Source organism: Saccostrea cucullata, unplaced genomic scaffold (assembly GCF_032062105.1).
Source record: "Saccostrea cucullata isolate Sc308-1 unplaced genomic scaffold, CSIRO_AGI_Scuc_v1 ctg3402, whole genome shotgun sequence".
Lineage (NCBI taxonomy): Eukaryota > Metazoa > Mollusca > Bivalvia > Ostreida > Ostreidae > Saccostrea > Saccostrea cuccullata.
This window is the reverse complement of record NW_026938883.1, coordinates 72,131-88,498: the sequence shown is the minus strand read 5'-3', so window position 1 is coordinate 88,498 and position 16,368 is coordinate 72,131. Positions and strand designations below refer to the sequence as shown.

The window sequence follows — 16,368 nt, the reverse complement described above, 5'->3', positions numbered from 1 at the left end:
GAAAAGTCAGAGTAGGCATGTTCAAACGTAAAACAAACACACAATATATTGTCAGTCCGTGCAAGTGTGATAAACAGACTGTGACGATATTAAACGCACCCGGTGATTTCAAAATATAAACAATAACAGCACTCGAGCCTTGTTTACAAAAACTGTGTACATAACACGGGTTAGCTCGACTTGCCGAACTCTGTACGCAACCCGTGGTTCGGAATGACGAATGAGTTTTGCTTTCTAGCATCTGTACTCGGAATAAAACTATTTTTCTGGATAAAAGTTTAAATAATTCTCATTAATACACAATAAAATTGCCACTTTTCCTAGAGAAGAGGAATAGGGTTAAAATTTGTGAAAGTGCAATGGTGTGTCAATCAAACCCGCCAAAAAATTTGAAGTTTTAATAACTTTGAAATGAATTAAGATTTTTAGTTAATTTCTAAATGTCGTAATATTATAGAAAATTATTGAAAAATATTGACTTCAAATCTGTGTCTAAGTACCTTTAAGTAACTTTGAGTTTTGCATAATATGCTACATAAATTATCATTGTAATTCTGCATGATATGCTCATAAATTTCTTTGATTTCCTCAAATAAAAAGCTAGAATATCACGATTACACGATTTTATGTGCATGTACATAATATTAACTAAACTACATGCTGTTTTACATAAAAGAGCACCAAACATGAGCTTTAAGAATACAGAGAAAAAAAGAATTATTAGAAATTCTTCTAACAAATGCAAAATTTCTTCCTGTAATTTCATAAAAATATTCCAAGCCTTTCATTCGTGTTTATTAGACTAAAAGAGATTAAATTATTAAATGTCCTCTCATTGCGATACGTAACCCCCGAGAAATGATACAATGCTTTCCTTCAGAGTCGAGAATGGCAGGCCAGGGCTGGTGAGGAAATCCATGATTACTCCATAACCTATCATAATATTTACCAAAAAATCATACACGATATTGTTAATTCGCAGGTTGTCAAATAAATTCAAGAAAAGGTCGGCAAAGATGAGTATGCCTAACTAAACTTTTTTATTCATAAACTTTTTAATTTCTAGAGTGTACAATCGATCATCGAAGTGTGCAGATGTACTATATGTACTAGTTTTTTTTTTTTTTGGGGGGGGGAGGGGGGGTACCAGCTTTCGCTGCATTTGATATCCTGAATTTTGCATTGCATTTCTGACAATTAAACAAAGTTAAAAGAATATAATTGGTGACAGTAACACAAGTGATTTGTAAAACGAAAGTCAAGCAATAAAATGTTAAAGTTTGTATTTTGAAAAATAAATCAAGTCAAGTCAAGTAAAACAAAGACAGGTAGAAACGCTCACACATGGACATACATACAAACGTTTAGGTAACTCGGAATAGTCCAGAGTAGAACCATATTTTCTTGAAGACGGAATGTCCAGTACATCTAATGTCACGACAGGGATAGTTCACGACAGTTTCATCACACATACGCAATTATCATACAAGTCGAACGCTCTTCGAGGTTGAGGATTGACACTAACTCCTTATATAAATACTGAGTATCAATGTCCTTTTTACTGTCTTAACTTAACTTGATATGTAAATAATTTTAGCATATGTTAAAAATAAGCATTAGAAATAATTCTTTTCATAAGATTCAATTCTGTTACATATCAAATGAATTTGTAAAATTAACTTTATGACAATTGTCATGCTGCAGATCTGTAGCTCGCTAGCTGTTCTAAAAAAAATTGAGATGGATCACCAGAGAGCTACAGTGCCATCCATATTATCTCAAGTTCAGGCTCAGAAGGACAATTAAAAACGGTTGTAAGGAATGTTTAACTGTAGAAACGTTTAAGGAATGTGTTAGAGACACACGGTAAATAATATTTTTAGATTCTAGCAGTTGAAAAACACGGATTTGAATATAGCTTCAGTGCAATATTTTCTAATATTTTCTAGTTTTTTATTCTTCGATCGTATTTCTCAAATCATCATGTTTAAATAACATGTATTCATTTTTATTAGGACACATTAAACCTTATTTGTCAACCAGTCTGACAGTGTCCATCTGTCACGAGAACTTTAGACTTGATAATAACTATGGAATGAGTTGAAATAGGACTTTCATGTTTCACATGTGCATTATTTGTGACGTGTAATTTTCAAATATACTGTAATTTTTAACCCCGTGACCTTGATCCTGTAGATTGACCTACTTAAAAAATAATACTACTTTAAATTGACCATAACTATTGAAAACTTTACTTTTATAAACATGTACATGTAATACCTGTGTCAACGCCTTTGAAAATTCATTATGATTTTTTACCCTTTGACCTTGAAGTTTGAACCACTTTTCAAAAAAAATTAACCATAGTTATACCTTTTGAGAGAAAAGAGATCGATTGGGGCTTTTATTTTACCACTATGTAATACCTGTAACAACATTTTTTTTTAAATACCAATATGCTGATTTTGACAACGTGACCTTCAGGCTTGACTTACTTTTCACAATTTTAATCTTGATCATAACTTTTGAATGAGAAAAGATAGGGTATTTGTATTACACAAAAATCAAATGTATGTGACCTGTGATAAAATCATTTCAAATACTAGCATATAATAAACTTTGACCTTGAAGTTTAACCGGCTTTAAACATTGCTTGAAATTGACCATGACTTTTGATAAAGATAGGATAACACTTTCATACCTAGATTTACACATGTATACAGTATTACACGTATTAGCTGTGACAAAGTCTATCGAAAAAAGATATAGCTTAAGAATTCGTCAATACGATAGCACACTAATGGCTTTGCTTATCACCAGCGTGTGTCATGGTGTGACGTAAGGTCAATTCAAAAAGGTCAAGGTCGCAAACATTCCTTTACTATCTTTTTTAATAGTAAAACATAAATAAGATGACATCTACCCTTAAAAGATTGCTTTAACAGTAGAATGTGGCATGACCTTGACCCAAGGTCATTTCTCCTTGTCCGCAGCTCCGACGGAAGACCTACTCGTTGCTTTGCAACGAGCTCGGCTCTAGTTTTTCTTCTACTTCCTAGACCGCAAATTTGAGGCTTCATATCTCACTTATTTCTCAACAGATTTTGCTCAAATTTTCAGAGGTTATAGACGTTTATAATTCTACCAGAATGCTGACTAAAATTTCAAAAAGTCCCTTCGGTTTTTGAGTTATTTCCCTTTAAACGAAAATTTATAGGCTTTCGTTTCCGGATAAATGCTCAGAGACCACAAAAGCTGGAGCAGAAATTTTATTGGTTTTTGCTGACAGAAGGATTGAAGTTGTGCACATCTGTTTTTGTTTTTCGATTTCTGTATTCAAAATGGCGTTTTATAGGTGTCAAAAATTAGAACGCCTAAAAGAGTGAAAATTTACACATATTTTCCTTTTTTTCTTGAAAACTAAAAATATTTTGTTTAAACATTTTGAATGAAAGTTGTGTATTATTGCAAGAGCTTTCATTTGATATCATTAAAAAGGGGCTTGCCCCTAAATTTAGAGATCTAGTGCCCTTGAAAGTTTTTGCTATTTATCTCAAAAACGATTAATATTTCGAATGACTTCTGATAATAAAGTTGTGCTTTAACATCTTACTGATCTTATAAAATTGTTATTTTGTTCTAGTCTTGTTTAAAATGAGCTAGATGCATGGCCTATATATGTACAGGTAATTCTTTTCGCTCAGCTCGTAAACGAGAGCTTCTCATGCGTGTATATAAAACAAAGTTACTTGGGATGCTCACTCCTCCATGGCACCTGATCCCACCTCTGATGTTTCGGAGGTCCGTGTTTGCTCTGCTCTTGTTTTGTATATTTGTTCAATGGACGTTGAGATTGAATACTGTTCGTTATTTCCATATCCTTATTTTAACCACCGAACATGTATCTCTGCTGGTGGACAATTTGTCCCCGAGGATACTTGTCGTTCGGTACTTATTCATATATGAGTGCAATTAATAACGAAATGATACTGGCAGGCGCGTCGCCCAGTATAAAAAGGCGTCACTCCTTTGAGTCTATAAGGGACACAGATTCAAGGAGTTCATTTGGTGTCCCTCGGATTATCCTCAGGGATATTAAACATATATCATATGTGCAGTCTTCAGATTCCCAGTTTTGGTATAAAACCAATACATCATATACCAAATTTAAAGAGTGTAAAGTTTCTATTACAAATATATCTGATGATTCCTTTTGCGATCCAATGTCTTCGGTTTCGAAATGTTCTGTGCGAAACTGTAAAACCTGTGACATTTTGATAACTGACACTTCTTTCACCAGTAATCTTACTGGACAGAGCTTCTATACCAAAACTTGGGAAAATCTGAACTGCAAATCTTCTAATGTTGTCTATGGAATAGAATGTATTCTGTGTGGACTTATTTATGTCGGTGAAACCAAGGGATCGCTTAACAAAAGAATATCAGGTCATCGATTTCAAATAAATCATGGTGGTCAGCAGCTTTTATATAAACATTTTAATTCACCTGATCATTCTATTTTATCAATGAAAGTTAGAATTCTGGAAAAGATTTATCACCACACAAATAGTCCATCTTTGAGTACACCTTTCCGTGGACAACGTGAAGAAGTTTGGATTAGGAAACTAGGGACAGCATTTCCCTATGGCTGTAATGACAATGTCGATAGTGTAGGAAATCTAACAAGCCCACAGTGTAATAATGTAAATGTGATGGGACTTTTCAACAATACTCAGAGACGTAAGCGTAGTCATGGACATCGTTCGTACAATAAACCTGCAATACACGACGTCTCTTTTGATTCATTACTACCTTATGTAAATCAAAAGTTAGGTCTACATCATATTCGAACCAAACTTTACTCTGTCCCTTTGAAACTTTTAAATAGTCTTCTTGAAAAGACCAAGGAACATCCAAATTTAGATTCCTCGACACCTGAATATAGGCTCGGTTCTGTGATTATGGATATTGCACATCATAGGCTTTTTAAACCCGCACGTTGCACGGAAGAAAATGCAGCTAAAACAATCCGTCTTTTCCTTAAACTTCAATATGCCAATAAAGGAATTGACGCGGTAAATATTAGTAATATTCTTAATCACAAAAGGGTCCAGTCTTATATTCCACCATATTTCAAGTTAAAGACTACGCCTTGTATTTCCTACAAATATACATCGACCATTGCTTCCAAACTTTTCAATTACAAAAATACTTTACATGGCCTGGATATTGACTATCTGAAAAATAATCCCCTTTCGTGTTCATGTTCTTCTTCGCCCTATAACTATAGTCCTGCTGGACACGTTATTACAGGTAACGTAAATGTAGTTCGTAATGAGGACCTTAGATCACTTATTTTAAAAGGTCTTAAATATAGGGAACCCCGATCCTTCAACTGGCGTCAGAATTTCATAAATATTATGGATTCTGTTGAAAATTACGCCAGACGATGGGCTAGATATGAAAAAGAAGACATTGACACCTTGTCAGAATGGATTAAATGTATCAGATCCATGTTAAAGTCACGTATTAAAAGATTGAGGGGCAAAATGAAAACCATCTATCCTTCTGTGTTCAATAAACCAAAAGTGAAAAAAGAATTAGAAAGATTACACGATCAGTACGTACTGGTTCCTGCCGACAAAGCAGGTAACAACATTGTCTTCGTTTGTAAGGCTCATTATATTAATTGCATTTTAGAAGAACTTGGATTTAATTCTACGAGTGGTAATCCTACTTATACATATACTACTCTTTCTAAGGAAGAAATTCTTCAAAATCACCTGTCAGTTTTGAATACTTTTAATATTCCACAGAGTCAAAATGAATTTGAACTACCTTACATATATTGGATTCCGAAACTTCATAAGAATCCTTACAAACAAAGATACATTGCAGGTTCCAGTAAATGTTCAACCAAGCCTCTTTCGTTACTTCTCACTAAAATATTGACAGTAGTGAAGGAAAAACTTCAAGAGTACTGTACAACTATATATTCAAGAAGTGGTGTAAATCAGATGTGGATACTTAAAAATTCTAAAGAACTTTTGGACAATTTGAAATCACAAGACTTTACAAAAATCAACAGCATTAAAACTTACGACTTTTCAACTTTATACACAACAATTCCGCACGACAAATTAAAATCCAGGCTTTTTGATATCATTGACAGCTGCTTCTTCAACAAAAATGGAACTCGTAAGTTTACTTACCTCGTCATTGGTCATTTGAAAAATTATTTTGTTAAAACAAATTCTGATTGTACACATAAGTACTCTGAAGTTGACATCAAGAAGATGCTTGAGTTTCTGATTGACAATATCTATGTGGTTTTTGGAGACCAGGTTTTCCAACAATCTATTGGAATTCCCATGGGTACAAATTGCGCTCCGTTATTAGCAGACTTATTTTTATATTCATATGAAGCAGAATTTATGCAAAATCTTTTGCGTGAAAAGAAAAAAACACTTGCTGTGGCCTTCAACTCGACATTTAGATATATCGACGACGTATTGTCAATTAATAATGATAATTTCCATTCCTACGTCGACACGATATATCCTGGTGAGCTTGAGATAAAAGATACCACCGAGTCCAACACATCTGCTTCATACTTGGATATTTTACTTGAAAAAGACACAAATGGTAATCTAACAACCAAGCTATATGATAAACGTGATGACTTTAACTTTTCTATCGTCAACTTCCCTTACTTATGCAGCAATATACCTTCATCACCTGCATACGGAGTATTTATATCTCAGTTGATTCGATACGCAAGAGCATGCTCTACGTATGAACAATTTCTTAAACGAGGTAAATTATTGACAAGCAAGTTGATGAAACAAGAATATCAACAGTCTCGTTTAAAGTCATCATTTCGTAAATTCTATGGTCGATACAATGACCTTGTCAGCAAATACAATTTATCATTGAATGAAATGCTGACTGACGTTTTTCATACCAATTGTTAGTCCATTATTTATACACTGAATTGACTACGGATTTTTTCCGCTATGAGCACACGGCGGGTGTGACCGGTCAGCAGGGGATGCTCACTCCTCCATGGCACCTGATCCCACCTCTGATGTTTCGGAGGTCCGTGTTTGCTCTGCTCTTGTTTTGTATATTTGTTCAATGGACGTTGAGATTGAATACTGTTCGTTATTTCCATATCCTTATTTAAATAAAAATCATGGCTACATTGGATGCTAATATTCTTTAGAATAAAGTTCTTGAAGTGTTTTGAGCTTTTTTCCCAAATTGTCATGCTTATTTACTAAACGCACGCCTTTACATTCACCTGGTTTGTTTACAATTATATAACGCGCCTCCCTCGATAACGCGGGGCAAAGTCGGTCACCGGGAATCAATCGGCGGGTAATCCAGCGACTCAGAGTTATACACAAATAAAAACACAGAATGGTTAAATTTTTTTTTTAAATATATTAAATTGTTCCTTAATACTATCTCTGTCCTATGAAAATATTATTTTGTTCGAGTCTGACGTATTATACGAAAGAGAGCTAGACAGTTCTCATCTTGCTATTGAACAATGTTGAAGGAAAACTCTTTAGTCTCTATGCGTAGAATTGCAGTAAACTTGCCGTAAGTAATAAATATTTTACAACGCTGTATCATATCTTTTTAAAATTAGGTTTTAAACGTGTTCTTTGGTTCCCGTTCAGAGTATTCAGTGGCATCACTTTCATTTTATTAATCAAGATCTTTCCAAGAGAAAGAGTTGTAGAAAAAGCACGAGCTAGTATCTTTTCTTCGTTTAAATATGAACACAAACAATATGAACGAAAACGATAAACGCCCGGATCTCATAAAAAGAACTTTGAAGGAATTTCCACACTCACAATTTTATGGGTTCAAAGTACAAAAACTGCATATATTTTCATTCAATATACTTAAAACTTTCCATTTATTGCAAAAAATGTATAGGTCACCATATTATTTAAGATGCAAAACATAAATAAACAGAACTGTATGTCAACATAAAAAAATTGTACATTTTTTGTTAAAAGTATTGAGAAAAATATGTAAAAACTGGTTAATATGCATAATTCTGATGCTGAGTGATCCTAAATACTTCCTACCTAAAAGATACTTTTGAATTGTTAATATCAAGTAAACTATTGTACAGAAAAGCAAATGCCTGAATGAAGAGACCTTAGAAGGAGTTATTGCCCTTGTAAATATTATTTAAAGATTGAATAATTGATTAAATATAGAAAATATGCATTTTTTGAATTCTTTAACTAAACAATATTTATCATTACACCTATTGTAAAGCATTCTTCCAAGAGATATTTCTCTATAAGGTACAAATTTAAACTAATTACGGATTTTGCAAAAACCTATGACATCATAGGAGTGTGGAATTACCTTAAAGAGTCAAATAATACAAACATTATTTACCGCGCGATTCTCACATTCACCTGGAACCCAGATTTTAAGCGTGTGTACCATTGCTAAATCTTACGATTACACGTGTCCAAGAAAATCTAAAGCGACACACTGCGGCGAACCATTGACCCCGTAGTCATAGACAAAATAATTGGTGTTTTAAAAATATTTTACAATTAATGGAAAATTATTATTGTCGGATATTTGAGATTTATATGTTGGCTTATCTTTGTTTTAAATTTGATCGTGATACATGTTTATCTAAAACAGCTATCTGGGCTTTGTGTTTGTTTACAATTACACGACCAAGCATTCCTTCCATCGCTTGTTGACATTAATTTACACAGCGTGGTCGATTGTTCAATTTAACAAACTTACGGAAAACATTATTTTCTGTAAGTAAATCGAATCTTTCAAAAATATTTTAAAATATCTAAGGTTAGACTTTAGAACAAATCGCTGGGGTATTTATTTTATGTACATTAATCAATCTTCAATTTTTATAGTTCGTTAGTTCAATGTGTAATTTTACTTTTCATTTTGACGATTCATAGCGTAAGGACTGGCGATCTGCGGTTACTTAACTTCAACCAATATTGATTTAAATGCACAAGCTAAATTTGTGCTTTTAACACACAAATAAATCTGTTTTCAACACAAATTTTCCCAAACACATTTTTTTTTCACCACAGATTTTTACCATGGCTATTTCAGTTTTAAACTTTTAAAGAAAATATTCCGAATTATAAGGATCTAATTAGAATTATACTCAATGAAATGGGCTAAACATCGATAAGTATCTCCGCACCTGTAAACTTCATAAGTGACTTCTGTGCTTGCACAGTGCCCATTTTTATTACAGGTTGAATAGTCAAGTTGAAAAAATAATTCAAGATTTTAAAGCAATGAATTTAATTTGTGTAATAATTTATTCCAAACATGAAATGATTAGTATAGTGTGCTAAAAATATCAGAAGCAGGTTATACAATAAACTTGTAAGTAGTAGTAAACCCGCATCGTATGTACGTAATCGAAAATTTAAGAACTTATATAACAATCTGGAGCTACACGTACTGAATATCAGAAATTTATCATGTAATTACACACTTTTATTTCCTAATTTAAACTGTTAAAATCATAACCGGCACCATAGTTAAACATTAATTGTCTTATAATCGGCACTTAGGGCCTTTGAGCAGGGAGGGATCTTTTTTGTGCCAGCACCTAAAGCGACACAGGACCTTGTTTTATACGGTCTCATCGGAAGAACAGGTCCCCACGTCCCACAGTGAGATTCGAAACCACGACGTAAGGATCGAGCTGATCCTTACCTCGCGACTATAGAGCAGTCTCTCTAATCACTGCGGGCAACCTTGGGGAATATAAAATGAAAATAATGAAGAAAACGGTCAGTTAAAAAAAAGAAGGGGTCGTTTTGAAATATTATTCTTACGAACTTCAGGGCAAGTATGAGAAACCATATTTATGAAAGCTTCCTGATATAAAAAAGATTACTTTTTTCAAATCATGACTGGCTAGAGTTTTCCCTTGCAAAGTGATTGTGTATTTTGGGGGGTTATTGTGGATTGGACGGGGATGAAACTGTCTGTTTAACTGTCCATATGTCTGTCTGTCCCTAAAAGTTTTTCCCAGAAGGCCAGGCTATAACATAAAGAAACCAGAAGCTTGTACTCGATACAAAGATTTCAAATGATCCTAGGATGTGTCATTGTATTTATTCGAGGCAATATTACGGGAAGTTCAAGATCACTGGAGAAAGAATTAATGTTTTGTTGCATTCATTTATATGTACAGTAATCGAGAATATATGTAAGATCGCACTTGATACAGAGATTGCTTGTGATAAAAAGGGTGTTTTTTTTTACGATTTTGACTCAGAAAATAGTATTTTTTTCATTCTGACTCTATTTGTTTAAGTTCATACTTGATACAAATTGCTTATAGTCCGCCGGTTTTGAGATGACTTAAAATAAGGTCATTTTAACAAATTCAGGGCCAATGACAGAAAAGTTGTAAAACACCTGTCAGAGTTATGAATTTCTAAAAGTTGTTTCAGATTGAGGGTTTGTCTTGACAAAGAGCCAAGGTTATTCTGTTAAAATCAAAGTCACTGACAGCAGAGATCTGTTCTTTTCCAGGCTATGAACTAGTAAGTGAAAATCATTGGAGGCTTTTTCTTGAAACATAGATTACTTTTGATTGGAGGTTGCGTCGTGTCACCATGATCAAAGGTCTTTCTGGCAAATCAAGGTCACTGAGAGAGAAAAAATGTTTAAGCATAACCTTGTAATTAAGATTCACTGGAGGCTCATGATGAGAAGAAAAGGTTGTTAACAAAAAGAAGTGCAGTGACATTGACCCAAGGTCGGTACTTCCTGTCCACAGATCCAACGGAAGACCTACTCGTTGCTTTGCAACGAGCTCGGCTCTAGTTATCAATTTATTTTTGCTCATATTGCTTCAAAATTATATGGACAACTTTTTAAAATAACATAACAAGGTGAAAGTGTCTAATTTATTTTTTTTTAATAAAAACATTTATAAATGGGAAAATAAATGGGAAAATGAGAAAAAAATTCACAAGTTCTGGATGACATGAGAGTACATATCCTGGATTCATCCTTGTGAAAAACAATATACTAAATTAATAACTTGCTCTAATTTTTTTTCTTCTTCAAGAGATAAAAAAAAAATAAATATGAAAAATGAAGTTCTATTGAGAATAGGGGTGAAAGTTACTTTTCTTCAAAAACCCCTTTTACAACTCCAAGTCATTTTATAGCTATAAAAACTGGAAACAAAAACCCATGCAGGGGCTGAAGGGTCTAAAGCCATACCTTATAATTGAACAAAATTCTTTTGAATGAATACCAGGGTTACCCTTAGCTTTTGACATACTGCAGTATTTATTGAACTTTTATTTAGTTTTATAATCTATAAATACGAGGGTTGTCCCATAAAATCGTGGACAAAGCGTTTTTCTCGAAAAGTAATGGGCGTACTAAGCTGAAATTTTCAGTAAATGTTTATTCATCATATTTAAGTGAATCATAATGTTTTTGATAATATATATTCAAAAATAAAGATTTTATTCTGCTTGAATGTGCACAAGGTACGGTCTTACGGCGCACGGTAAAAATAGCAAGGTTATATTAGAGAAGACATAAGAATTAATTCATAATAAAAGTTTTCAATACATGAGATAAGGATGGAAATTATCCTAATTCCATTCCCTAATCAATTCTGTCGTCTTTTTTTTTAAATTTCAAAGTATTAGCTTAATTTTTGGCTGTTTCCCGAGCATTTGAAATGGGAAAGTAATAAACACAATACACGAAAAATGGCGACTTTTTATGACGTTACGGCGCACTGGAGAGCAGTTCAGATAGATTAGGATGTTGTAATGACGCCTTAAGAGGCTTTAAATGAATACAGAAGAAAGAAAATATGAAAAATATCACCAGATCTTTAGTAGTTAATTGAAATGAAAGTTTTTTAGTGAAGTCGTTTTGGTCGAGTCCCCAGATAGTATAAAACATATGGACAGACTGCAATAGCAAAGGACGCTGTCACTGTCGACCGTCGATGTGAGATTCTCTTTTAGTTGAATGATGGTGAGAATACTGTCTGTAACTTGCTTATAAATATTCAGAAGATCGCATGAATATGCTTCATCGGTTTCTTAACTGTTTATAGATACTCACATATGTAAATCAATAAAATTTCTAAATTTAATTGGGGTTTATCCAACTTTTATTTTAGCAAAGATGAAACGTGACGCTGTTTTAGACACTTTGACGTTATCATCCGTGCGCCGTAGGGCGATACAGTATATAACATAAATTATCACAATTTGTTTACCTATGCATAAATCTATTTGAAATTTGCTATGTATATTCATATTTTATCTACTAAAAAGTGGTGAAAATTTCAGAACGCAGTGATGATTATTTTACAAACTAGACAACTTGTCCACGATTTTATGGGACAACCCTCGTATACATATAGATTGACAAATTTCCATGTTTATAATTTAACAAAAAACACTTTAGAAAATTAAAATGCTTTGGCGCTGTTTTGTTTATCTTGCGACTTGTGAAAAAGAAGCAATGTATAGGTAATACCCACCCCAATGGTATAGAGAGTACCTTAAAATTAAAGTTAATCAAAGTCAAAATATTGTTTGCATGCAGTTTGTAAAATTAGTAATACCTGGATATCAAATGTAAAAAATGCAATTTTTATCTAACAGTCTGCTTCTGAAGGGGAAATAAATTGTTTACTAAAATAAATTTAAAAAAAAAACATGCATTGCCAAATATATTGTATACTTCATAGATCATAAAACATTTAATTTCTGGTACATGATATCTTACACATTTCTCTGGTGATCTGTCAATTTAGAATTTAAAAGATGGAAGGCATAGACAAAAATAATACCAAACCAAAAAATTAGATTACCATTGCAATCTATTTTTTCTCAATGGAATTAATGGTTTTTTTTTTTATTTAATATTAAAGAAGGTGGGATACATTTTCAACTGAAGATTCCCTGTGTAGAATGCAGAAGAATTTGAAATACATGTTTTTAAATATTTTATGGCTTATGATAGATATAAAAATTCTATTTACTGAGCTTAATTTAATAAGTGGAATGTAATTATAGTTCAAAAACATTTTTTTTCTTAGTACTTACAGAAAAGACAAGGAAACAAACACATGCTAGAAGTGTTTCATTTACAAGCTACATCAACATACATGTGTGTAACAGAAAATATTCAATTCAACTCATATCTTTTTAGAACATGAAAATATTTTTTGTTGAATTGACATAGATAGTAAATGCATATAAATCCAAATTCTGTATCAAGCATTGCAAAATGATACTTGTATATATGTAAAACAACAATCATAAGGTACCTTAGGCTTGTATTAACATTTAAATATTTCCATCTTGTGCATCTGCCTTTGTGTCTGATTCTAAGGAGATCCAATATGCATGTAAATCTTGTGCGGCTGTCTTTGTGCTTGACCTCAATGGGTGGGGACTATTGAAATTGACACGGGTGGCCTCCTGTAATTTGATTCTATTTGTTTATATTTTTAAAATCTAAATTTACAATTTTATTTCACAATGAAAAGGAAATATAAGGAATCACTGTCTAGTTAGTTAGCTACAATTGTTATGCAAATTATCCTGCAATTTCAACTATCGTTGATGCCCTGGTATACTCTTCTAACTTGACAGTTATTCCTTAGATAACTATTGAAAATGACAGCCTTATTTTTATGTACAATGGACACATTCTTTTCACAATTTTAGGATTAAAATGATTTTAATCACATGGCCTTAAACTTTTAGATGTACAGTTTACATTTGAAACTTTTTTGACTACTCAGTATATACATTTATGGAAACATTTTTCAATCTAGATGAAAATAGAGAAAAGTTACTTCCATTTACAGTTACAACATGTCTTTACATACTCCTATATATTTTTTTTAATTCTTCACATAAAACTGTAAAGCTTTGATTTAGCAGCCATAGGCAGAAGTCTGTATGACATTCAACTCCTTAAAAAATCTTCAGATACTGTAGTCAACCATTTATTTGGTCATTGGCCAGGCAAAGTGAGGACAAGTGCTCGATATGTGCCTAAAAAAAAGAACAAATTTGGTATATAGAAGAGAAATCCAAAATAAATCAACAAACAAATGAATTATTTTTATTTGATTAATGATTAAAGTTAATTCCAATTTTTATTTCTAAAATATTTCGAACATTAATAGTACATACTGAAGATTAGTTGTAAAGAACTTTAAATATCTTCAAATACAATTGTAACAGAAAATAAAAATCTACTACTTGACAGATTCATAGAACCTTTCCGAGTTAATATCTATTTCATGTATTTAGAGAACAAGACACGTTCTGTACTGTAGATACAAATTTGGGGGTGGACGAGTGCCTAGCACAGCCTCCAACCCCAAATATTTATCTACGATACAGAACCTGTGGAGTTCTCTAAATGATTTGTGACACAATCAAAGAAAAATAGCTCAGCCCACTTTTTAACTGTGCAGCATCCAAACTTGTGCCAGAGTTCTGTAGATGATGCCCCGTCAAGTAGTACCCATCCACAGTATATATACTTCCATGGAATATGTAAGATTCGGTCAGATTAGTTTTGACAATTTAATGAGCTAGACGTAATGAGTGTTAGTCAGTCTTGGATAAGGTTTCGGATTTAACCTGAAATTGTTGTGGTTTGTTGTAGTTTGAGATTAATCATAATATATTTCAGCCCTCTTAAAATCCCGGTTTAACTAGATTTACAAATAAGGGATATACAGAAAACTCTTCGATGGACTTTGATGTCACAAATTTTTATTTTCTAATTGAATTGCGACATTAAAAATGAAGTCAGAGATGTGTGGCTGTCGTCAGCGATTTACAATGATATTTAAAATAAAAAAACAAAAAAAATTGGACTTGAACGATTTTGCACGAGGAGAGTGGATGTTTTCCGTTATTGCAAATTTTCCTTTTCGTTTGGATCGAAATTACGTGTAGATTCTGTGTAGAATACGTTTTTAAAAGTGATCGTGAAATTTTGCGGAAAACATCAGCATTTACTATTTGTACCCGCTTTTGATAAATTGAATCAGATTTATTTTTAGATCATGCTGTATTATAGATACAGAATAGTTGGCTAATACAAGACAGTATACAGGGCTAATACAGAACGGAAAGTAGCTCCGCCCACCACAGTCCCGTTCTGTATTGCTTATACAGAACAGTAAACTTCAAAGAAAAACACCGCTATTGTGTCAAAATATACAATTATACACTTCATAAAGGTCAATATGTGGTTATAAGGACTCATGGCAAGTGATATTGGCCGAAAACACAGGATGTCATAATTATTTTTTAAATGGTACCGTTATACCTTTGCACATCTCTCATCTTCCTCAAAGAAGCTCCTCTTGACAGTCACAAAATACTTTGCCATCTTGTGCGGGAAAGCACCAACTAGTCTTATGACAATGGTCTTATTCCAAAAACTTCTGAATTCACATGAAAAGGACCTTCAACAAATGTAAAGAATCATGATAAATTCTTGAACACATATAAAGTAAATAATTATACTTTCGTTGATTCCACATAAATGTGACTCTCAGTTGCCAAGTTAATTTTCTTCAAGGTTGATAGTTTCTTCAAGATTTCCTTCATTGCATGCAGTTTTTGCATAATGGCTGGGATGGGGGAGAGGTTTAAGTGATTTGTTTCATAAAAATATTAAAAATTATACATAATTCAACATTCTATATTAGTTATTATTATAAGAAAAAACATCCAAGTAACATAGCCTTGCTGAAGAAGTGACACCACAATACAAAACCTCCAAACTTGCAGTTCGGGTGCATTATATCAGGTGCAGGTGGGTGGGGGCTGGGCTGGGATTTTTTCGTTATCAATACATTATCAATACTTCATTTTATTAAAAAAATATCAAGATGACACTGACCAATGACATCCATTTACTGCCATCGATGTGGAAGTACGCCGTGGGGCTCAAGCCTCTCTGCTTTAACACGGAGCTCCTCCCATCAAATTGGAAGGAATATTTGAAGGCTGGTTCACAAGCAAAAGTATACGCAAAAACTGGTTTAAAAGTGTTTGCCAAAGCTCTGCAGCCATCGAGGCTTATACTTCTCTTTCTCTTATCTTTCATAATACTGCGTCTACTTGGAAAAATAGCGTTTCTGTTATTGTCAGTTCCGATAAATCTGCACACAGGAGTCGGCAGTTTTATTAATAAACCAGTGTAAACATAACCTATGAGCTTCGCGAGCGTAGCGAGCGAAGCGATCGCTCGCTACGCTCGCGAAGCTCATACTCATAGGTTATGTTTACATTGGTTTATTGA

The 16,368-nt window shown here is 33.1% G+C and overlaps 1 long non-coding RNA gene across 1 annotated transcript; it reads right to left on the bottom strand.

The window, feature by feature from the left end:
• Positions 1–12,479: 12,479 nt before the first annotated feature.
• Positions 12,480–16,230, bottom strand: LOC134251642 (uncharacterized). Its single transcript, XR_009988790.1, has 3 exons — positions 15,967–16,230; positions 15,388–15,526; positions 12,480–14,093 (listed from the first exon to the last, which is right to left on the bottom strand). It is a non-coding gene; the product is annotated as an uncharacterized LOC134251642 (long non-coding RNA).
• Positions 16,231–16,368: the final 138 nt, after the last annotated feature.